Source organism: Hemiscyllium ocellatum, chromosome 10, assembly GCF_020745735.1.
Source record: "Hemiscyllium ocellatum isolate sHemOce1 chromosome 10, sHemOce1.pat.X.cur, whole genome shotgun sequence".
NCBI classification, from domain to species: Eukaryota; Metazoa; Chordata; class Chondrichthyes; order Orectolobiformes; family Hemiscylliidae; genus Hemiscyllium; species Hemiscyllium ocellatum.
The window spans coordinates 5,433,881-5,458,572 of NC_083410.1; the positions used below are offsets into that span (position 1 = coordinate 5,433,881).

Here is a 24,692-nt window from a genome sequence, read left to right on the forward strand (position 1 = left end):
GAAACTAGGCTTGTAATCTAATCCTTCAAGGACAAAAGATTAGTTAGAATCAGAGATTTTAACAGCATAGAAAGAGGCCATTTGGCCCATTGTCTACACCATTCTCATCCCATTTCTCGTCACTTGGTCTGTAGCCTTGTATGCTGTGACATTATAAAAGCGCAACTAAACAATTCTTGAATTTGAGTTCCTGATACCCACAAACCTCTGGCTGAAAAGATTTTTCCTCCAATGCTGTTTTGCTTCTGATCTTAAAACTGTGACCTCCTGATTATTGACTTCCCCACCAAGAGGAATGATTAACCCATATCTTTTCTCTCTCTCTCTGTTCCTCAGTACTTTGTACATCTCGATCATGGTGATAGGTCAGAGAGGAAGGTGGGAAGGAAGATGGGCAGGTCATGAGGTGGTGCTGAGTTAGAAGGTTGGAACTGGGATAAGGTGGGGGGAGGGGAAATGAGGAAACTGGTGAAATCCACATTGATCCCATGGTATTGATCTACAGCATCAATGTGGATTTCACCAGTTTCCTCATTTCCCCTCCCCCCACCTTATCCCAGTTCCAACCTTCTTACTCAGCACCACCCTCATGACCTGTCCCAACTGTCCATCTTCTCATCTATCCGCTCCACCCTCCTCTCTGACCTATCACCATCACCCCCACCTCCATCCACTTATTGCACTGTCAGCTACGTTCTCCCCAGCCCACACTCTCCATCCCCCCCCCATTTATCTCCTCACCACTCCCTCGGCCCACAACCTCATTCCTGATGAAGGACTTTTGCCCAAAACAACGACTGTCCTGCTCCTCAATCTGCTGTGCTTTTCCAGCACCACACCCTGGACTCTGATCTCCAGCATTCACTTTTGCCTGCCTGTCTATAGTGTGGCAATCAAAACTGCACACAGTACTCCAGCTCCATCATAACCTCCTTGCTCTTGTATTTAACAGCTTGATCAGTAAAGGCAAATGCCTTTCTAACTACCTAGATTAGATTACTTACACTGTGGAAACCGGCCCTTCGGCCCAACAAGTCCACACCGACCCGCCGAAGCGCAACCCACCCAGACCCATTCCCCTACACTTACCCCTTCACTTAACACCACGGGCAATTTGCACATTTTTGGACTGTGGGAGGAAACCGGAGCACCCGGAGGAAACCCACGCAGACACGGGGAGAATGTGCAAACTCCACACAGGCAGTCGTCCGACGTGGGAATTGAACCCGGGTCTCTGACGATGCGAGGCAGCAGTGCTAACCACTGTGCCACCATGCCACCCTACATCCACCTGAACTGCTGCCATCAAGGATCTGTAGACATGAACTCCAAAGTCTCTTTGATCCTCTCTACTTCCTAGGTCCCTACCATTCAACATACTCCTTGGCCTTTTATTCCTTCCAAAATGTTTCCCCTCACATTCTTCAGGATTAAATTCCATTTGCATTGCTCAGCCTGTCTATATTGTCCAGTGCTGACCCTTAGGCTAAACCACCATCACTCGTGACACTCTACCGAGTGAGCAGCTCTGTGACCTGGTAAGTCTATGGCGACTTTCCTTTTTACTATATCGCCCTGTAGTCTAAAGGGTTTTTGACACATTATTTAACACACAACTCTGTGATTATACCTCTGACATCCATATTGAAGTTGCTACTATACCCAAGAAACAGCGAGGGACCCTGTATCAAAGCCTTTCGTACATCACTGGACATCACCGACTACTTGCTGCCAATTTTGGATCCAATTTGCCAAATTGTCCTGGATCCCATAGGCTCTTAGCTCCCTATCCAGTCTGCATATGAGATCTTGTCAAAAACCTGCCTGACAATATAAACCACATCAACTGCTCTACACACCGAGAACACAATATTCAAAACATTCACTCCAATTTGTGATCTATCTCTGACAAAGCCATGCAGATGATCTTTGATTAATCCACGTCACTCCAAGAGGAGGCTATTTCTGTCCCTTAGAAGTTTTCGGATATGGTTTAACTACTTTTAAATTCAGTTTCTATGCTTTTGACTCAGTTTACAATAGAACAATAGTGGATTGGTTCAGCAAATTCCCCCAGCCCCATTATGTCAGTGCCTGCATTGGAGGGTAGAAGGTGATGGATCAAAGGTTGTTAACCTCCCACCTGTAATGATACCTCATGGGAAGGATGTTTAACACATGCTTTGCATCAACATAGTGGGCACAGAACTAATCACAATAGGGCATCATTCTCTGCCACTTCTAAGTTCTGAAAAAGAATCATTTTGGATTCAAAAATGTCAACTCTGTTTCTCTGTTCACAGACACAGTCAGACCTACAAAGTTTCTCCAGCATTTTGATTTTGTTAATGCACTGTTTGCTGCTCCTGTTCTTTGGGTGAAACATTAAACCAAGTCCATTGATTCTAATTCTTATGAATGAGCGAGATCTATAGAGCTATTATTTGAAGAAAAACATAGCTGTTCTTCTGCAGTCTCAGTCAAGTTTTTTATCTCAGCCAACACCACTTAAAAATCAGATAATCTGGTGGTTTATTTCATTGTTGCCCCTGGTTGTATGTAGATAGAGTAAGTGATAGGAAAAACCGAAACTGCAGATTTTGGCTCCTGATTTTTGTTTTAATGACAGCCAGCTGACAGGAGTGGCGGGAAATCTAATCCCACTGCGCAGTTTGTAACCATTAAAGCCTCTCCCGTGGAATAAGATGTGATACCATGTTGCTGGGAAGTGTCTTTGTAAAGTGGCAAGGCATCATTGAAGTTACAGCAGTGACTTGGAGCAAACCTCTATCACTGAAACTCCATTCCATTTTCAAAACCCAGCCTCTCATTCCAGCAAGCCTTAACTGCCCCTTTCACGTAGATGGAATCTCCCAATAATAGGGCTATCCAGAACTGAACAACAATTTGTCATTTGAGGAGTGCGTGAAGACTCTGGGTCTATACTCATAGAGTCATACAGATGTACAGCATGGAAACAGATCCTTCGGTCCAACCTGTCCATGCCGACCAGATATCCCAACCCAATCTAGTCCCACCTGCCAGCACCCAGCCCATATTCCTCCAAACCCTTCCAATTCATATACCCATCCAAATGCCTCTTAAATGTTGCAATTGTACCAGCCTCCACCACATCCTCTGGCAGCTCATTCCATGCACGTACCACCCTCTGCATGAAAAAGTTGCCCCTTAGGTCTCTTTTATATCTTTTTCCCCTTCTCACCCTAAACCTATGCCGTCTAGTTCTGGACTCCCCGACCCCAGGGAAAAGATTTTGTCTATTTATCCTATCCATGCCCCTCAATGTTTTGTAAACCTCTATAAAGTCATCCATCAGCCTCCGACGCTCCAGGGAAAACAGCCCCAGGCTGTTCAGCCTCTTCCTGTAGCTCAAACCCTCCAACCCTGGCAAAACCCTTGTAAATCTTTTCTGAACCCTTTGAAGTTTCACAACATTTTTACGCCATGGAACGTTGAAGGATGAAGAAGGAGATCTGATAGAAACCGACCGTACACTGAGAGGTCTGGATAGAGTGGATGTGGAGAAGGTGTTCCTAATAGTAGGAGAGACTAGGACCTGAGGGCACAGCCTCGGAGTGAAGGGACGACCCTTTAGAACTGGGATGAGGAGGAATTTCTTCTGCCAGAGGGTGGGGAATCTTTGGAACTCGTCGCCACAGAAGGCAGAGATACGTTCTTGATTAGTGAATGGATCAGGGGTTACAGGGAGAATGCATGAGGATGGGATTGAGAATCATGTCAGCCATGATCAGATGGTGGAGTTGTCTCACTGGGCTGAATGGCCTAATTTGCTCCTTTTATCTTATGCTGTAGCTTCCATTTCTAAAGCATTCTTAATGTTTTTGAAAAAAAAAGACCAAGTGCTATATGATGGGTGTGTGGCAGAACAGGATGAATCATCTGCCAGGTTTCGATATCATTTTATGACTTTCAGTCTGGAGATCGAATCCATCACTGAGAAGACCAAACCCTTGGCTGAGCCCAGCAGTGCGAAGCATTTAAGAAGGACTTCAATGTTCAACTTTTCACTATATTTCCTGACTTTTTGACTTTTTTTTTTAAACCTAAGATTTTATACCTCGTAGCTTTATACCCAGGATGGCACCACGACTTTTCACTGGACTCCTGTATCCCTATACCTCAGTACATGTGACAATAAAAACTGATTCTGATGTTTTCATGTGTTATCCCATGTTAACGTTAAACAAAATCCTCCCAGTTACACACAGACAGACTGTCTTGCTATTGTAAGTCATAGCAGTATAGGGAATGTGTTTGCGACCAGTTAACTAGATGAAACCTTGACCTTTTTTCCTCATATAGAGAATGAGAATTTGATGTTTTCGTAGTTGAATTAATTCCGGCTCCACAAATGAGTAACAGATTAACATTTCCTGACTCCTGGAATTCAAGCAGAGTTGCCTTGGAAACAGTTTGATCTGATCCTATACAAAATGAATTTTCTTCCTTTTGGGAATTGGTGATGATATCAGTCATAACTAGGTGACTCAACCATGTATGGAGGATTACTAGCAGAACCAGTTCAATTAGTCTACCTTACCGAATTGTTTTGTGCAGCTTTAAGATGAGGGTTAAGTCGTCTTTTGAGACTTCTTTTTCACTTCAGGCAACCACTGTTCGTATCCATCTGGGTCACATCGATCACAGGTGTGGGCACAATCGAGATCCTCCCCCTCCCCTTCCCCACCGATGTCCCTCAGCTCCGCTATTAAAGGAGTGGGTGTCCCCAAGATGCCAATGTGACTGATTCCACTTCTAGCTTTGTACCAACGTGGGAGCAATTTTAATTACAGGCTCCAGCTCACTGGGAACCAGACTGGAACAATCCACACTGCAGCAAATGAAAACAAATCTGCAACACTGAAACAGGCCATTCAGCCCATCTGATTCGTGCTGAAGTTTATGGATGAACCTTTGGTGTTTCCTCTCCATGTCGTCCTATCAGTACACCCTGCCATTCCAATCTCTCTACTAACATAGAGGCATGATGTCATAGAGTCATAAGCACAGAAGTGCACCCTTTGCTCCTACTCATCTGTGCCGAGTAGGTTTCCTGAACTGAACGAGTCCCGTTTTCCCGTGTTTGGGCGCACACCCCTCTAAACCTTTTCTGTTCATGTTCCTGTCCAAATGTCTTTATAACTGTACTCCTCTCCACCACTTCCTCTGGCTGTTTGTTCCATATATGCACCAGCCTCTGTGTGGAAACAATTGCCCCACAGGTCCCTTTTAAATCTTTAATAGAAGATGGATAACCACTATTAAAATGCGTCTGGATCATTTGTTTCAACAACTCGGTGGTGGGGAGTTTCATGTTCAAGTCGCTGCCCAGGTAAAGCAGGTTGTGAAATGTCTATTTTGCGCTATTTCATACAGCATAGCAGGAGGCCATTTGTCCCATTGTGCTTATGTGCCATCCAACTTGTCCCATTCCTTAGTTTATATCTCTGAAACATTTCCAGCAGCATTTCCTCTTTCGCAGTTATCAAATTCCCAATTGAAAGTTATTGTTGAATCTGTTCCCATCACTTGTTCAGGCAGCTTGTTCCTAATTATCATCATTTGAAGTATAAACATTTATTACTGACTATCTTGTATTTATGGCCTTCAATTTTAGACTTTATCAAGTGGAAGCATCTTTACGACCTCTTCATATTAAACCCTTTCATTATCTTAAAGGCTTTTTATGGTTCACCTCTCAATGTTTGGGAGAGGCACTTTAATCCATTCAATCATGGACAGATATTTATAGCCTCTTGCTGTTGTGGTTTTGTTGAAAGATCAGTGATTAGCCAAGATGGCATAGCATTGAGCTGGAGTCAAAGCCATGCATCTCAGACCGACACGTCAATCCTAATGGTTTTCCATCCTTAATTGTATGTTTAAGGTACAGGCTTGTACCTTCCGATGATCAACACCTTTCCTAGTCGTGATCATTTATTGAACGTTACTCCCAGCCATCTGATATTTTTTAGACGGTACATGCTGGTGATATGTCGCAGTTCAGTTTGAAAGTCCGAGGATGTTGTCGCAACATGAACGTTTCCCATGCATGTTAAAAGATATCTAGTAGGACAGGGACAACAAATACAAGGGAACAAAACCACATGCAAGTTTCCCTCCAAGACACTCACCATCCTGACTTAGTGAATAAATGGCAAAATATTTCTGTCGCTGGGTCAAAATCCTGGAATTTCCTCCCTCAGGGCATTGTGGGTCAACCTACAGCACATGGACAGCAGCAGTTCAAGAAGACAGCTCACCCCCACCTTCTCAAGGGGAGCTGAGGTCGGGTAATAAATGCTGTGCCCAGACAGAATCGCCCATGTCTTGAGTGGATACAGTAATAGAGTCGTACAGCACAGAAACAGACCCTTCGGCCTAATTCGACCATGCCAACCAGATTTCCCAAACTGAACTCGTCCCATTTGCCTGCGTTTGGCCCAAATCCCTCTGACATTTTTAAAAAATGTGTTGTCACTGTCAGTCTTGGCTGCCCATCCTCATTTTTCCCTTGAACTGACTGACGTGGCCAAGGGAGCCAGAAGCTAATTAAGAGTCAACCGCATTGCTGTGGGTCAGGAGTCATGAGTCCAGGTAAGGATGGCACACCTCCCTCCCTAAAGGGCATCAGTGAACCAAACGGTCTTGGTAGACAGCGGTTACATGGTCATCATTAGATCAAAAAACATAGAGAGAAGGAGTAGGCCATTCAACCCTTCAAGTCCACTCCACCATTCAATATGATTACCCACCTCAGTACCTTGTTCCCATTTTCTCCCCTTACCCTTTTGATCTCTTTAAGAACTAAAGGGGTGGCACAGTGGTTTGCACTGCTGCCTCACAGTGCCAGGGACCAAGATTCGATTCTAGCCTCTGGCGACTGTGGAGTTTGCACATTCTCCTTGTGTCTGCGTGGTTCCCTCTGGTGCTCCAGTTTCCTCCCACAGTCCCAAGATGTGTAGATTAGGTGAATTGGCCATGTTAATTACCCATAGTGTTCAGGGATGTGTAGGTTAGGTGTATGAGTCTGGACTAATTGTAGGGCAATGTGTCTGGGTGGATTACTGTTTGGGGGTTGGGGTTGACTTGTTGGGCCGAAGGGCCTGTTTCCACATTGTGGGGATTCTATGAACTATATCTAACCAAAATGTTTCTATTAAATTCAGATTTCCCTGTCTGCCCTGGTGGGATTAAAATCCATGTGCCCAGAACATTATCCTGGGTCTCTGGATTGCTAGTTCACCAACATGACCACTGCCTTCCCTAACCTGGAGCTGTGGGTAGTGACAAGAAATTCTCCAACATTTTTCACTGAGTGATGGCTGACCAGGAACCTTTCCCACTCTAACCAGCATTAGTGTGTCTGGCCCAGCATTTATTGCCTGTCCCTAGTTGTCCCTGAGAAGGCGGTGCTGCAATCCATGTGCTATAGATTAACCACAGTATCCTTAGGGAAGGAATTCCAAGATTTTGACCCAGGAACATTGAAGGAATAGCGATAGTCAGGATGGTGAGTGGCTCGAAGGGGAACTTGTAGGTAGTGGTGGTGCGCCCATGCCCTTGTCCTTCTGGATGGTAGAGGCCACGAGTTTGGAAGGTACCAAGTGCAGAGTCTGGGTGAGTTGCTGCAGTCCATCTTGTAGGTGGTATACATTGCGGCACTCTTTCAGAACTCAGATCACCTATAGTCATATCAAACATTGAAATACTAAAATGTGTCCTTGAAAAGAAAACCGAAATAAGTAAAATAAGAGGATGCAAATCCATTCTGGAGAGGAACTCAGGAATATCATACCTGCAAGTGTCAAGGAAGCTCTAAAGGGAGAACTACATTACAAAGTGAACGTCAGTCCACTGTACCTTAGAATGTGAATGTGGTGGTTAATGAAAGACTGTATTATGCGTGAGAGACATATTTGAATGTTCTTCTTTTTCAGTAATACACTGGGACAAGGATCAAAATTGAAATTAAACCCTGGTCTGTGTGTTAGAGACTAGTGTATGCACTCATACACTGTGAAGGGCTACAGTTTGAGATCAGCCATTAAACACCCTTGCATTGCAGGTAAAGGAAAGGCAAGTCTCTCACTTAATGCTGCTGGCTTGTCAACAACCTGCAGAGCCAAGTGTTATTCAACAATCAATGTCAACACTGCCAGTAGCATCCATTGTAATAGCCACAACATGTACTATCTGGTCTTTGTGAATGACTGACTGATTTCTATATCTGTATAATTTTTGTTTGTTTGAAACAATTATCTTTTTTATGCTCTCTTATTTCTCATGTGTTTGTTGTGGTTTTTATTTCTTGAATTTAGTAATTAATAAAACCACTCTTTGTTAATTTGAGGGAGGCTTGGTAAATTGGCTCCTTTTTAAAAAGTATAAGTTCATTTGCTGTGTGAGAGAGGTACCCAGGAGAGAAGGGGATTCTTCGTCAAACTCTCTTTTAATGTGACTAAACAAGAGGTTCCGTGAAAAAGGAAGGGGAGCTAGTTTTTCTCTCCTCACCCAGAAGCTCGGTATTTGGAGTATCCCATCTCGAACTGGAACAGCTTGGGGAACTTCATTCGAGAACTGGTCATAACACACATCGATAGGGACCAACACCTTGAGTAGCAGTCACCTCTATGGTGTTCTTATGTTGCTCTTATCAATAAGAGACTGGGAAGAGGTAAATGGATAAAGCCGTAGTCCTATATCTTTGTCTGATTAAGCCTGGCTGTGTTTTTCACATTAAAAGAGCAATAAAAATCCACAAGGTTGTAGTGCAAAGGGGTAATTAAATGGCTTGCATTGAAATGCAATGATAATGCATCGAAGTGAGTGAACAGTATGGAGTAACACTCACCACAGAGAGTGTTAAACATCTCCCGGTGTTCCTACCCAATGTGGTTTCAGCAGATGGGATGCTGCCGCTCAGGAGGAGCCACTGGGGTGAATCATGTCTTACCATGATCCAGCCTGTTGCCTTGTTTTTTCAACATCTACTTAGATTTTACTTAGATTAGATTACTTACAGTGTGGAAACAGGCCCTTCGGCCCAACAAGTCCACACCGACCCGCCGAAGCGCAACCCACCCATACCCCTACATATACCCCTTACCTAACACTATGGACAATTTAGCATGGTCTATTCACCTGACCCGCACATCTTTGGACTGTGGGAGGAAACCGGAGCACCCGGAGGAAACCCACGCAGACACGGGGAGAACGTGCAAACTCCACACAGTCAGTCGCCTGAGGCGGGAATTGAACCCAGGTCCCTGGCGCTGTGAGGCAGCAGTGCTAACCACTGTGCCACCGTGCTTCCCTTTGAGAGGAAAACAAAGAGCTGTGGATGCCAGAAATCTGGAACAAAAACAGAAATCTCTGGAGAAACTTGGCAGGTCTGGCAACATCTGTGGAAGGAAAGCAGAATTAATATTTGGAGTCTAGTGACTAGTTCTGACGAACAGCAGTTTCTAATTTAGTGTCTTTTGAAAGTTAGTGTTGAACTACCTCCCAATCCTCCTCAACCAATGTGATCCACATTATGTCAAAGTGGAGTGTTTTCAAATTGATTCTCATTTCTGCTTTTTATCAATTATCTGATTCTCTGATTATCTGACTCTCACCCCCTTCTATCTAATCCAGTTTAATAAAGACCTCCTCATTCCACACACTGTTAGACTCAGTTTGAAGTTAAAACAGCAGATTTTGATTGGGTTCATGTAATTGAGAAGAATTATTAAAATCTTTCTTTAACTATGAAACAAAGGACTCTGGCTTGAAATGATTTTAAAGATTGCAGTGGATGTGATGTGGGGAGGATGAAGCATGTGGCATCTCTTCAGTCAGTCAGAGGATTTTTCAGGCATTAGCATTTGCAATCGCTTAGTCGAAAACAATTCTTCAGCTAATCTAGTCTTGGAGGTCAGTGCCCGGTTACAGTGGTATCAGGTGCTGCTCAGGGGCACAGTGAACCAGAGTATGAAGCCACACACTAAGGAGAGCTCAGGGCTTCACAGGAAGAAGGTAATCACAAGTAAATAGAATTGTTTTGTTCCATTGGTTTTGTCCTCGGTGTGGCCTGGATGCTTGGAAACACAAAGAGAGAGAGAGAGAGCGAGAGAAATGCAGTGCGGCTGTTAACCAGGAACTGGAGGGTGGTTTCTTCACTGCCATCGTCAATGTGTTCAAACAAACAGCACCAAATGAGCATTGTGCTGGGCCCCACACCCAGCTTCCTGTTTCCCCAGGTTTGCTGGGCTGTCCTGGGTATCACGTGTGTGTGTGTGTGTGTGTGTGTGTGTGTGTGTGTGTGTGTGGTGGGGGGTGGTGAGGGCTGGCAAGTATATGGTCTGGGAAACGGGGCTTCTAGCCAGTGTTATGGGGAGGGGTGTGGGGGGGTGCGGGGGATGGGTGACTGGTGCTCAGGGACTGTGTGTATGTCAGTACATAGCAGGTGGGGGGAGGAGATTAGGGTTTATGAGAAGGGATCAGTGCAGGGGTGTTACGGTGCAAGGGGTGGTACTGTGGGTGGGATAAAGGGGATGGTGCTGTCAGTGGGTGTTTGGGTGTGGGGGAGTGGCACTGTCAGTGGGTGTGGGGGAGTGGCACTGTCAGTGGATGTTGGGGAGTGGGGGGGTGGCGCTGTCAGTGGGTGTTGGGGTGCGGGGGGGTGGCACTGTCAGTGGGTGTGGGGGGTGGCACTGTCAGTGGGTGTTGGGGTGTGGGGGGTGGCACTGTCGGTGGGTGTTGGGGTGTGGGGGGTGGCACTGTCGGTGGGTGTTGGGGTGTGGAGGGTAGCATTGTCGGTGGGTGTTGGGGTGTTGAGGGTAGCATTGTCAGTGGGTGTTGGTGTGGGGGGTGGCACTCAGTGGGTGTTGGGGTGCGGGGGAGTGGCACTCAGTGGGTGTTGGGGTGCGGGGGGGTGGCACTGTCAGTGGGTGTTGGGGTGCGGGGGTGGCACTGTCAGTGAATGTTGGGGTCTGAGGGGGTGGCACTGTCAGTGGGTGTTGGGGTGTGGGGGGGATGGCATTGTCAGTGGGTGTTGGGGTATGGGGGGATGGCATTGTCAGTGGGTGTTGGGGTATGGGGGGATGGCATTGTCAGTGGGTGTTGGGGTGTGGGGGGATGGCATTGTCAGTGGGTGTTGGGGGTGGCATTGTCAGTGGGTGTTGGGGGTGGCATTGTCAGTGGGTGTTGGGGTGCGGGGGGTGGCACTGTCAGTGGATGTTGGGGTCTGAGGGGGTGGCACTGTCAGTGGGTGTGGGGGTGATGGCATTATCAGTGGGTGTTGGGGTGTGGGGGGATGGCATTGTCAGTGGGTGTTGGGGGTGGCACTGTCAGTGGGTGTTGGGGTGTTGGGGGTGGCACTGTCAGTGGGTGTTGGGGTGCGGGGGGTGGCACTGTCAGTGGGTGTTGGGGTGCGGGGGGTGGCACTGTCAGTGGATGTTGGGGTCTGAGGGGGTGGCACTGTCAGTGGGTGTTGGGGTGCGGGGTAGTGGCACTGTCAGTGGGTGTTGGGGTCTGAGGGGGTGGCACTGTCAGTGGGTGTTGGGGTCTGAGGGGGTGGCACTGTCAGTGGGTGTTGGGGTGTGGGGGGGATGGCATTGTCAGTGGGTGTTAGGGTGTGGGGGGGATGGCATTGTCAGTGGGTGTGGGGGGTGGCACAGTCAGTGGGTGCGGGGGGTGGCACTGTCAGTGGGTGTTGGGGTCTGAGGGGGTGGCACTGTCAGTGGGTGTTGGGGTGTTGGGGGTGGCATTGTCAGTGGGTGTTGGGGGTGGCATTGTCAGTGGGTGTTGGGGTGCGGGGGGTGGCACTGTCAGTGGGTGTTGGGGTCTGAGGGGGTGGCACTGTCAGTGGGTGTTGGGGTGTGGGGGGTGGCACTGTCAGTGGGTGTTGGGGTGTGGGGGGTGGCACTGTCAGTGGATGTTGGGGTCTGAGGGGGTGGCACTGTCAGTGGGTGTTGGGGTCTGAGGGGGTGGCACTGTCAGTGGGTGTTGGGGTGTGGGGGGGATGGCATTGTCAGTGGGTGTTGGGGTGTGGGGGGGATGGCATTGTCAGTGGGTGTTGGGGTGTGGGGGGGATGGCACTGTCAGTGGGTGTTGGGGTGGCACTGTCAGTGGGTGTTGGGGTCTGAGGGGGTGGCACTGTCAGTGGGTGTTGGGGTGCGGGGGGGATGGCATTGTCAGTGGGTGTTGGGGGTGGCACTGTCAGTGGGTGTTGGGGTGTGGGGGGTGGCACTGTCAGTGGGTGTTGGGGTGTGGGGGGGATGGCATTGTCAGTGGGTGTTGTGTGGGGGGGATGGCACTGTCAGTGGGTGTTGGGGTGGCACTGTCAGTGGGTGTTGGGGTGGCACTGTCAGTGGGTGTTGGGGTCTGAGGGGGTGGCACTGTCAGTGGGTGTTGGGGTGCGGGGGGGATGGCATTGTCAGTGGGTGTTGGGGGTGGCACTTTCAGTGGGTGTTGGGGTGTGGGGGGTGGCACTGTCAGTGGGTGTTGGGGTGTGGGGGGTGGCACTGTCAGTGGGTGTTGGGGTGTTGAGGGTAGCATTGTCAGTGGGTGTTGGGGTGTTGAGGGTAGCATTGTCAGTGGGTGTTGGGGTGTTGAGGGTAGCATTGTCAGTGGGTGTTGGGGTGCGGGGGGTGGCATTCAGTGGTGTTGGGGTGCGGGGGAGTGGCACTTTCAGTGGGTGTTGGGGTGTTGAGGGTAGCATTGTCAGTGGGTGTTGGGGTGTGGGGGTGTGGCACTGTCAGTGGATGTTGGGGTCTGAGGGGGTGGCACTGTCAGTGGGTGTTGGGGTGTGGGGGGGAATGGCACTGTCAGTGGGTGTTGGGGTGTGGGGGGGAATGGCACTGTCAGTGGGTGTTGGGGTGTGGGGGGTGGCACTTTCAGTGGGTGTTGGGGTGTGGGGGTGTGGCACTGTCAGTGGATGTTGGGGTCTGAGGGGGTGGCACTGTCAGTGGGTGTTGGGGTGTGGGGGGGAATGGCACTGTCAGTGGGTGTTGGAGTGTTGAGGGTAGCATTGTCAGTGGGTGTTGGGGGGTGGCACTGTCAGTGGGTGTTGGGGTGTTGAGGGTAGCATTGTCAGTGGGTGTTGGGGTGCGGGGGGTGGCATTCAGTGGGTGTTGGGGTGTTGAGGGTAGCATTGTCAGTGGGTGTTGGGGTGTGGGGGTGTGGCACTGTCAGTGGATGTTGGGGTCTGAGGGGGTGGCACTGTCAGTGGGTGTGGGGGGGAATGGCACTGTCAGTGGGTGTTGGGGTGTGGGGGGGAATGGCACTGTCAGTGGGTGTTGGGGTGCGGGGGAGTGGCACTGTCAGTGGGTGTTGGGGTGCGGGGGAGTGGCACTGTCAGTGGGTGTTGGGGGTGTGGGGGGGATGGCACTGTCAGTGGGTGTTGCGGTGTGGGGGACAGGTGTGGGGGGAGCTGTGCATTCAGGGCAGGGTTTGGGGGCTATGTTGGTGTGATGTCAGATGTCAGTGTTCAATGTCAGGTGTTGGGACATAGAGGTCACGTGTTGGGGTGTGGTTCACAGCGTGAGTCATATGATGGAATATGTAGGGACATAAGGAGTAGGCCATTCAGCCCTTCTAGCCTGTTCTGCAATTCAAATGAGATCTTGGCTGTTCTGTGACCTAACTCCATATACTTGCCTTTGGCCCAGATCCCTTAATGCCTTGTGCCTAACAAAAACTTATTTTTCACCTACTTAAAACTCACAACTGATCCAGCACGCAGTACCATTTGTGGAAGAGAGTCTGGCCCTCATTCTCAGTCTATGCCCCTCATTCTAGAATCCCCAACCAGTGGAAATAGTTTTATCTTTACCTTGTACGGTGTTGCCATTTGGGGAGGGCCAGGACCTCCGGCTGTTGGTGCGGGGAAGTCAGGCAATATTGGATTTGGTCTGGGGGGGATGAGGGAGAGGGAGGAAATGGGCTTTCCTGATTAAAGAGAAGGAAATCTGTGCGGGGGAAGTGAGTTGGGGATGATGGTCTCTTCCCGAAAGTGTGGAGGAGGTTGTGAGATCAGATTATCCGGGTGCAGGGGAGAAGTGAATGAAGAGTCTCATGCCCTTCCTTTTTCCCTGACATCTCTCTCCTTCAATTATCCCATTACTGCTTCCTGTTATGGTTGTGCTTTCCATGCTGGTCGGCTTTCTGTTGAAAGCCAGTATGTTCCCAGGCTTGTTCCCACCCACCCACTGAATTTTCTCAATTGCCAAATGGCTGGACGGAGTTTGGATTTTGAATGAACTGCCTGTCCTCATTCGCATGAGGTGATAAAGCAGCCCCCATTCAGCCCTTCAACTGAAGTCCTTGTGCCTCTGTCTGGATCTGGGAGTCAGCACAGAATCTGGTCACTGCCAACCCCCACCCCAAAGCCTGCTGTAAATCAGGCAAGGAAAGCAGCAAACTAAATGGGAGGAGATATTGTCCTTGATTCTTCAAATGAGCACATACAAACCGCTCGCTTCGTGAGCCAGGTCTTTCTGCCTCCCGATCTGTCGATAAGTGGGGTGCTTCATGTACTAGCATTTGTATGTGTTGTCTGTGTCTACGTGAGTCAACATGTTTGGTGTGTTGGTGTGGGTGTGTGTTGTTTTGTGGGTTGTTGTGTCAGTGTGTATGTGGTTATGGGGAGTGCCTGTGTGTGTATGTCTGTCAGTCTGTCTCAGTGTGTTGGAGTGGTCGGATATTCACTCTCACTGTGGTCAGTCTGATGTGTTTCTGATCTAGCTGGTGTGTACTAAAGGCTTCATATCCCCGTGAATGTCCTTTAATCCCCTTCCCCCTTCCCTCCATTACAGAAATAACAGCAATAAAGGCCAAAATTCAGTTCGCCTTTTTTATTTACTTGCTGAACCTATGTGTTTTTAGATTAGATTTGATTACTTAGTGTGGAAACAGGCCCTTCGGCCCAACAAGTCCACACCGACCCGCCAAAGCGCAACCCACCCAGACCCATTCCCCTACATCTAACCCTTCACCTGACACTACAGGCAATTTAGCATGGACAATTCACCTAACCTGCACATATTTGGAATGTGGGAGGAAACCGGAGCACCCGGAGGAAACCCACGCAGACACGGGCAGAACATGCAAACTCCACGCAGTCAGTTGCCTGAGGTGGGAATTGAACCATGGTCTCTGGTGCTGTGAGGCAGCAGTGCTAACTACTGTGCCACCCCAATATGCACAATAACACTCCGATCCCTGTACACTGCACCTATTTGGAATCTCTCTTCAATTATAATTTACCTTTTTTTGACTCTTCCTAAAATTATTACAGAATCTCATATACTTTTCTACATGAAAATTGATCCCCATGTGTCCCCCGATCTGTATTGCATACCATCCACCCTCATCTATATCCCCCATGCAGTCCTACCCCCGACTGTGCCCCCCCATCTGTGTCACCCCCTGTCTGTATCCCTCACCTGCTCCTCCCTCCCATCTGTATCCCCCTCCCATGCCCCCATCTGTATCTGCCACCATCCCCCCCCCCCCCCGTCTATATCCCCTTGCAGATTCCTTATGCCCTCCATCTATCTTTGTATCAGCATCAAATGTGGATACGTTACGTTCTGCCCCCTCTGTAATATTGATGATAAGTAATTGAGGGCCTCGGATTGATCCTTGTGGCATTCCAATCGTTATTTCTTTGCAATCCAAGAAAGACCCATTAATTCCAACCCTTTGTGAGTGTGTGTTGAGCAAAGTTTCAAATTCTATCATGTTGTGATTGTTACTCTCTTCAAGTTCCTTAATTATGAGATATCTCATTAATCCTGCCTGGTTACACAGTACTTGACCCACATGGCCTGTTCTTGGGTAGATTCTATGATGTACTACTCAAAGAAACAGTCTCTGATGCAGTCTACACATTCGCCTTCCCTGTAACCCTTGGTTAACTGACCTTTTTTTCCAATAAATAAGCCAGTTAAAGCCATCCATGATGATTGTAGAGCTCTTCTTTCACGTAGTTCTGGATTTATACTTGCTCTTACAGTGAGGCAACTCTTCTGGGCCAATAGACAACTCCTATCTGAAATAACTCCACAGAGGCCAGTATCCAGTCACCAAGTCACCCTTTATTTACACATGGAAAGTCCTTAACACTGATCCAGCTCCCTCAGAGCCAGTTCTGAGTGAACAGGATATCTGACAGTCCTTACCTGTCAGCCAGGGTTCCCTGACTGGAACTGTTAGTCTGGTCCGTTTAAGGAGGTCATGTTCTGTGAGGTCCAGCTGGCTACCGCTCCACTAGCCATAAGTTCTTTCCTTTGCTATTCCTTATTTCCAGCCAAACTGATTCCACATCACTATCTCTAGCATCTATATCACTCCTCACTGCTGCACGATTATTGTCCTCTCTAACAATGCCTCCTTTTTCCCACAACCACATGATGAAGGAGCAGCGCTCCGAAAGCTAGTGCTTCCAATTAAACCTGTTGGACTATAACCTGGTGTGGTGTGATTTTTAACTTTGTCCACCCCAGTCCAACACCGGCATCTCCAAATCAGCCCTTTTTCCTTTTCCTTTTTCCCTATTCTTCTGGAACATTGAGTATTGACATCCCAATCTTTGTCATCCTGTAGACATGTCTCCATAATAGCTATCAAGTCATATGCATTTATTTCCATTGTTGCTGTCAATACCTTGTTATGAATGCATGCAGTATTTGGATAAAGAACCTTAAGCTCTCTCTCCAGCTTCTGCTACACTCTTCTGTGTGTATTTTCCATCCCTTCCTGTTTTTCTGATTATCGTTCGCCTCTTCACTAACCTGTACCTCTACTCTCTTCTTTCTTTGTTTTTAAAGCTTCCCTTTGATTGAACACCTCCTGCCCCCACTAATTAGTTTCAAGCTCTATCCTCACCGCTAGTTATACAATTCAACAGGACACATGGTGAAAGGTGGATTCAATAACATCTGGAAAACAAAAGCTAGCCTAATGATGATGATGCTGTAAAATCCCATCCAGTTTATTAATTTTTTTTTACAATTCATTCATGGGATGTGGGTGTCACTGACTAGGTCAGCATTTGGTGCCTATTCCTAATTGCTCAGAGGGCAGTTGAGAGTCAACCCACATTGCTGGGGGTCTGGAGTCACATGTAGGCCAGACCAGGCAAGGATGGTAGTTTCCTTCCTGAAAGGGCATTAGTGAACCAGATGGGATTTTCCAACTTTTAACTCATGGTCATCTAAGTTACCATGGAAACTTAATTCCAGATTTGTTTTGCAATTAAATTCAAATTCCACCATCTGCTGTGGCAGGATTCGAACCCGGGTCGCCTGAACATTACCTGGGTTTCTGGATTAACAGTCTAGTGACAATACCACAAGGCCATTACTTCCCTCCAAATGTCTTTCAGGGAAGGAGACCTGCTGTCCTTACCTGGTCTGGCCTACATTTGACTCTGAGCAATAAATGGCGGCCTAGTCAATGTTGTCCATACTCCAGCAGTGAATCTGAGTTTGCCTCCTTCCCTCCATCTTTCCCTCATTCCCTCCCTCACTCCCTCACTCCCTCTCCTTCCCTTCCCTCTCTTTCCATTCCCTTCCCTCTCCTTCCCTTCCCTCCCTCTCCCTCACCTTTTAATGGTCTGCATTACCCAACAAGCTCTGCACATAAATTAAATCACTTGGAAAACATGGGTAGTTTAGTAGTGGTGCTTAATTGATGAAAAATGACCATGGATGAATTGCCAATGGAAAAATGCCATTCAGTTGTGAGAGCACTTCTGGATATTTTTTTTTAAAAAGTGGATCCAGAATTCTCGAACAAATTCTGCCAATCAAAGCAGAGATGGGGAGCATCGGTACAATGTTTATCTGAAGTCTGCCAAGTGATGATGAAGAGATAGAGGCTTTGGATAGAATCGCTCTGTAGCAGAACTAACACTGAATGAGGCCCCAGCGAATTTTAATGAAGTGTGTGAGATGATAATTAAAGTGTTTTTTTTAAAAAAAACAACACTGTTTAAACTTAGCTGCATCTGTGAGCAAATCTATTACAGAATCATGAAGGAAAGCCAACTATTTACATCTCTTTATCTTCTTGCCAATACTGTACGACCAACCGTTTACCTTCCAAATTCACTGTAATTACAGACACTGAGTATCAGCCAATTTCCACACATGAAGTTTCCACAGAAAGTCATTGAGCATAAATACTAATCATCTGGCTTCTAACTGGTGGAGGGAGGAACATTGGCTGGAATGTTGAGGGAACATGTTGAATAGTGGCCAAGTGATTTCTTTTACATCCACCAGAGAGAGCAGCCAGCACCTGAGTTGAAGAGCGTGTCTGAGAAATGGCACCTCTGAGTGCAGTGCTCTCTCAATCCTGCCTTAATTTGCCAAGACACAGGACTGGCATATGATATCTTTTTGATGGCTGGCATCAACAGAATCTGAGAGTCATTGCTGTTGCATCTGACTGCTTTGTTGAAGTCAGAGTGGCGATGAAGGCATGTGGATTATCGAATGATCTAGTGGATTCCCTCCTGCCAGGATCAAATCAGACGTGGCCTTACTGGACTGTGCCTCGGTTGCTTCGGGAGAGGTATCCATTGCTGCAAAGCCCTTAGGCACAAATGGGGGGAACAAGCCAAAGAAATCCTGTTGACAATGACTATGCTGAGATGTACCAAATGCTGAAATGTCTCCCAGATGGCATTCTCTTATCACAGCCATGCAGTCCTGAAGGTCTTTTAACTCCTGGGTTAAGAACTGTGTGATGGGAACAGTGATGTGGGAAGGTGCGGTAACACAGTCAGTCTTGTTGCAGTTTTGCTATCATTTGCATCTTGACTGTTGGATTCCCTGTGAAATCTTACAACATGGAACAGTACAGGAACAGGCCCTTCACCCCATGATATTGTGCCAAACATGATGCCAAATTAAACTAATCCCTTCTGCCTGCCCTTGGTCCATGTCCCTCCATTCCTTGCATATTCATGCGCTTCTCTAAAAGCCCCTTAAACGTCCCTATTGTATCTGCCCTAACCACCACCGCCCCTGGCAGTGTATTTCAGACTCCTAGTACTCTGTAAAAAAAGAAACTTGCCACTCACATCTCCTTTGAACTTTCCCCCGCTCACCTTTAAATGTTTGCTCTCTTGTATTGGACACTTCAACTCCGGGAAAAAGACTCCGACAATCAACCCTGTCTATACATCTCATAATTTCATACACTTCTACAAAGTCTCCCCTCAGCCTCCGCTGCTCCGGAGAAAACAACCCAAGTTTTTCTAACCTCTCCTTTTATAGACTCTCTAATCCAGGCAGTATCCTGGTAAAACTCTTCTGCATCCTCACCAGAGAGAGTGGTTCCTAACCTTGGAATCTGGGTCTGTGTGCTGTACAGTTCCTGTTCCCTGTTGGACTCTTTATTTTGAGGACTTCAGTTGATTGGTGTTAGGAAAGAAAGATTGGCCTTTAACTCTATTCACCAATAACTAAACACCACATATTATCTGTCTTTACCCAAGCCAAGTAATCTTTTTTTTCCTTTTAATCATCAAAAGGAATGAAAAACTGGCATAGAAATTGTGTTGACAGAGCCTTCGGTTTCCTGTGGTCTGCACTCTCAAGTAGGTCACTCAAACATGTGACTGAAGAATGGCGTCTAAGGTGGTCTTGACACAGGTGACCTCGTTCATTCCTTCTCCGGTGACTGACATTACTAGATGCTTGTCAGAGTTGGAGCTGAGTTCCCTACTGCAACGGTCTTGCTCAACTGGAGAATGTAGCCAACTTAGGAACCATCTCAGAAGCAGCCTGTTCAACGTACAGGTCGTTCTGCTATGATGTGAGAAACTGTGTTCCTCTTCAACCCTGCGCTGTAGAAGATCTCTCGTAAAAAATTGCTAAAGCCATTCAGTAGAAATTTTGAGTTATCTCACAAGCGTCGATTCTCCTGCTGCGCTTTTCCAGCACTTTTCAACTCCAATATCCACAATTCACCAATTTACGCTGACAAAACCTGCATTATAGCAGAACTGCCCCCACTTCTTTGAAGACCCTCAGGTAAACATGGGGTGGGGTGGTGGGTGGTGGAGTGGTCTGCAGTTGTAGATTGTTGTTACCCATCAGTGCAGCAACCTTTCGATACAGAGTGAATATTGGCCTTACCGTGTCGGCAGGGAAGGGGCGTGAGGTCATTCTGCAACAAACAAAACCTATTTAAACAAAGTCCACATGAGTTAAAGTGAATGGAATTCAAGACCAGTACACCAATGGGTGGAATATTACAGGGGCCTGAATGACGTGGCCTGTGGGTGAGAAATTTGGGAGAATTGTATGAGGATTCCGAGAAGGTTTTTATCAACACCAGCAGCTGGTCATTGCATTTTCAGAGTTCCGGTTGTCAAGATGAGATTGTCGCTTGGAGGCGGAGAGGTTACATATGACTCTCCCAGATTCCAGAATCAGAGCTCACCGGCTAAGGATATGGGAGGTAGACTGTTTCAGACTGAGATGAGAAAGGTCTTCAACCAGAGAGCAGGGAGCCTGTGGAATTCTCTGCCATGGAAAGCAGTTAGTTTAGCCGAATGTCTTCAAGAAGGAGGTAGACAATAGACAACAGGTGCAGGAGTAGGCCATTCTGCCCTTCGAGCCTGCACCGCCATTCAATATGATCATGGCTGATCATCCTTAATCAGTATTCTGTTCCTGCCTTATCTCCACAACCCTTGATTCCACTATCCTTGAGAACTCTATCCAACTCTTTCTTAAATGAATTCAGAGACTGGGCCTCCACTGCCCTCTGGGGCAGAGCATTCCACACAGCCACCACTCTCTGGGTGAAGAAGTTTCTCCTCATCTCTGTCCTAAATGGTCTATCCCATATTTTTAAGCAGTGTCCTCTGGTTTGGAACTCACCCAGCAGCGGAAACATGTTTCCTGCCTCCAGAGTGTCCAATCAGATCCTCTTTCAGTCTTCTAAACTCGGGGGTATACAAGCCCAGTCGCTCTAGTCTTTCAGCGTAAGGTAGTCCCGCCATTCCAGGAATTGACCTCGTGAACCTACGCTGCACTCCCTCAATAGCCAGAATGTCTTTCCTCAAATTTGGAGACCAGAACTGCACACAGTACTCCAGGTGTGGTCTCACCAGGGCCCTGTACAGCTGCAGAAGAACCTCTTTGCTTCTATACTCAATCCCTCTTGTTATGAAGGCCAGCATGCTATTAGCCTTCTTTACTACCTGCTGTACCTGCATGATTACCTTCATTGACTGGTGTACAAGAACACCCAGATCTCTTTGTACTGCCCCTTTACCGAAATTGATTCCATTTAGCTAGGAATCTGCCTTCCTGCTCTTGCCACCAAAGTGGATAACCATATATTTATCCACATTAAACTGCATCTGCCATGCATCCGACCATTCACTAATCTGTCCAGGTCACCCTGTAATCTCCTAACATCCTCCTCACATTTCACCCTGCCACCCAGCTTAGTATCATCAGCAAATTTGCTAATGTTATTACTAATACCATCTTCTATATCATTAATATATATTGTAAAAAGCTGCAGTCCCAGCACTGATCCCTGCGGTACCCCACTGGTCACTGCCTGCCATTCCGAAATGGAGCCGTTTATCATTACTCTTTATTTCCTATCAGCCAACCAACTTTCAATCCAATACCATGCGCCCTAATTTTGCTCACTAAGGCCAAAGGGGTCAAAGGAATATGGGGAGAAAGTGGGAATGGGGGAACGGAGTTGGATGATCATCCAGGATCAGATTGAATGGCAGAGCAGGCTCGAAGGGCTGAAAGGCCCTATCCTGTTCCTGTCGTCTATGTTTCTACATTTCTATATGTGTTCAAGGGGATTATTACTTGCTGTCAGTGATGTTACCTGGACTGGCACGGTGGCTCAGTGGTTAGCACTGCTGCCTCACAGTACCAGGGACCTAGTTCGATTCCAGTCTTAGGAAACTCTCTGGGCCGAGATTGCACATTCTCCTGAGAGTTTGAGTAGGTTGGGCCTGCTCAAATTGGGTACGGAAGAAAGAGAGGTATCCTTATTGAAATACACAGGGTTCTTCAGGGACCTGGCAGGGTAGATGCAGAGACATTGTTTTCCCCTTGTGGGAGAGTCTAGGATCAAAGTGCATCACCTCAGAATAAGGACATTGAAGACAGAGATGAAGAGGGCTTTTACCCGCATGGACTTCTTTAGACTAGAGCACTGTCAAGGCTGGGTCCTTAGATATACTCATGGCTGGAGAGAGATCTTCAAACAGTAAGGGGATTGAGGGTTAAAGGGGAAAAGCAAGAACTTGGAATTGAGGACTATCCATAATCTCATTGAATGGCAGAAAATACTCGATGGGCTGAATGGCAGACGACTGCTCCTGTATCTGCAGTCACTTCCTGTAGTGTGATTACTGGTGTCAGTGACAGTGAGCTTTGGAGAGTGTAATCGAGAATGTAGTTAAGGTTATCTTAAACTGAGAGAAATGGCAAGGGTCAGGTTTGATTGTCGCACTGTAAACTCTGAGGGTAGTTAATGTGAAACAGCATTGATTAGCAGATCAAATATTCCAAAAAGCTAATCTCCAACCAACCACCCTTCATAGTTGATGATTAATCAAAGGAGTCCTAATTGTCTGGGCTGTCTCCAGGATAAAGCAGACTTGTATTTGCATAGTGGAAATATAACCTTCTTATTTTTATTGTATTTTACCCCTCTAACTCTTAAAAATACCACCCAAGAAGTCCATTCGGATTATGTTTAATTCCACTTTCATACACTCTCACTGTCTCCTGCCATCACTCTGCATCATTCTAGGTATTCTTTTGTTCTCGGTCAGGGATATGAACATCACTGGTTGGGTCAGTATTTATTGGAGAAAGTGAGGACTGCAGATGCTGGAGATCAGAGCTGAAAATGTGTTGCTGGAAAAGTGCAGCAGGTCTGGCAGCATCCAAGGAGCAGGAGAATCGACGTTTCGGGCATGAGCCCTTCTTCAGGAATGGGCTCATTCCTGAAGAAGGGCTCATGCCCGAAACGTTGATTCTCCTGCTCCTTGGATGCTGCCTGACCTGCTGTGCTTTTCCAGCACTACATTTTCAGGTCAGTATTTATTGTCCATCCTAATTGCCTTTGGTGGTGCTAAACTATCTTGTTGAACCATTGCAGTTCAACATATCCACAGTACCCTTAGGGGAGGGAGTTTCAGGATTTTGACTCGGTGATACTGAAGGAACGGCAACATATTTCCAAGTCAGGATGGTGAGTGGCTCGGAGGGGAACTTGCAGAGTGTAGTGCTTCATTCTAGATGGAAGTGGTTATAGGTTTGTAAGGGATGTTTTACACTGTGATGAACAGGCTGTGGAGATGTAGCCTGACTGCAGTCTAAATCTGTATTCACATACACAGATTTTCTCCAGTCCATTAGCATTATTCATTTTGAGATCATTCATTGGTAACTTATTCCGGGTTTCTGTTAACCTCTCTGTTATCTAATGTGGCCTCTCTTGTGTTTGCTTTATAATAAGAAATGGGTAGTGATGAATGAAACTAAGTTAAATATTTATAACTGATGTAGATTCAGTGAGCGAAATCTCATTGCCGTCCAGAAAATGCCCAAAGTTCTGTCATGATGCTGAGTTTAACTGAATGCATCAGAAAGAATGGAGGATTGCTTTTTGGTTTGGGCTGAATATTCACTGTCGGAGTTCTGTGGTTGCTCCATTTTTCTGGTCCTGCAGATGTTTTTGTCAGAAATGAGAAGGAGCTCATTTCAAGCCTTTTATTGTGGTAAACTCAAGAGTTCGCAATCCTGTGGGAAACATTTTCCAATTCATAACAGCTCAAGAGGTCTCCAGCTCAGAGGCAATAGAGATTTGCATCTGCTTTCTGAATTGGCACAGACTTGGGTCAGGTAGGTATGGTGTGTGTTTGATTTCAAGTCAGGCTCCCTTTACCCAGTCTCATCAAATGCTCAAGTCAGATGCGGCACAGAGGGGAAAAAAAAAGTTGCATTTGCGAAGCAACCATCACAACCTCAGGAATGCCCCCTTATCAAGGCAAGACCAATTAACAGTTAGGTTTTTGAATCTCCAAAAACAAAGTATTTCCGAAACCAAAATATACCCACAATGTTCACTGTTTAAAATCAAACAACTTTACCTTTTAGAATCAAAGAACTTCAGTATTCCTATCTTAAATAATTAATGTTAAAACAGTAAATAGAGGGAGGCAGGGTGGTAATGATAACTGCATTGGACTAGAAATCCAGTCTCACACTGTGGAGAAACTCAGCAGGTCTGACAGCTTCAGTGGTGAGAGAAACCAAGTTTACATTTTGGGTCTGATAAGACTCATCAGATCCCTTTCAGACTTGAAGCCTCGAGCTCAACATGTACATAGTTAGCATCTTCGGTGTTCCTTGACACTTGCGACTGGTATTTTGGATCTCTCGCTCTTGCACTGTTCTTCACTCAGCTATCCAAGAAGTCCAGCTCATTGCCGATAAACACTGAAAGAACTGCAGATGCTGTCAATGGGAAACAAAAACAGAAGTTGCTGGAAAAGCTCAGCAGGTCTGGCAGCATCTGTGGAGAGAAATCAGAGTGACCCTTACTCAGGCTGACAGTAGGGCCTTTCAGTTATCAAGACTTTTAAAACTTTT

The 24,692-nt window shown here is 46.9% G+C and overlaps 1 protein-coding gene across 2 annotated transcripts in view; it reads left to right on the forward strand.

The window, feature by feature from the left end:
- Positions 1-24,692, forward strand: part of phactr2 (phosphatase and actin regulator 2) — a 138,909-nt gene that overhangs the window by 14,681 nt on the left and 99,536 nt on the right. The gene's annotated exons all lie outside the window — the stretch shown is intronic.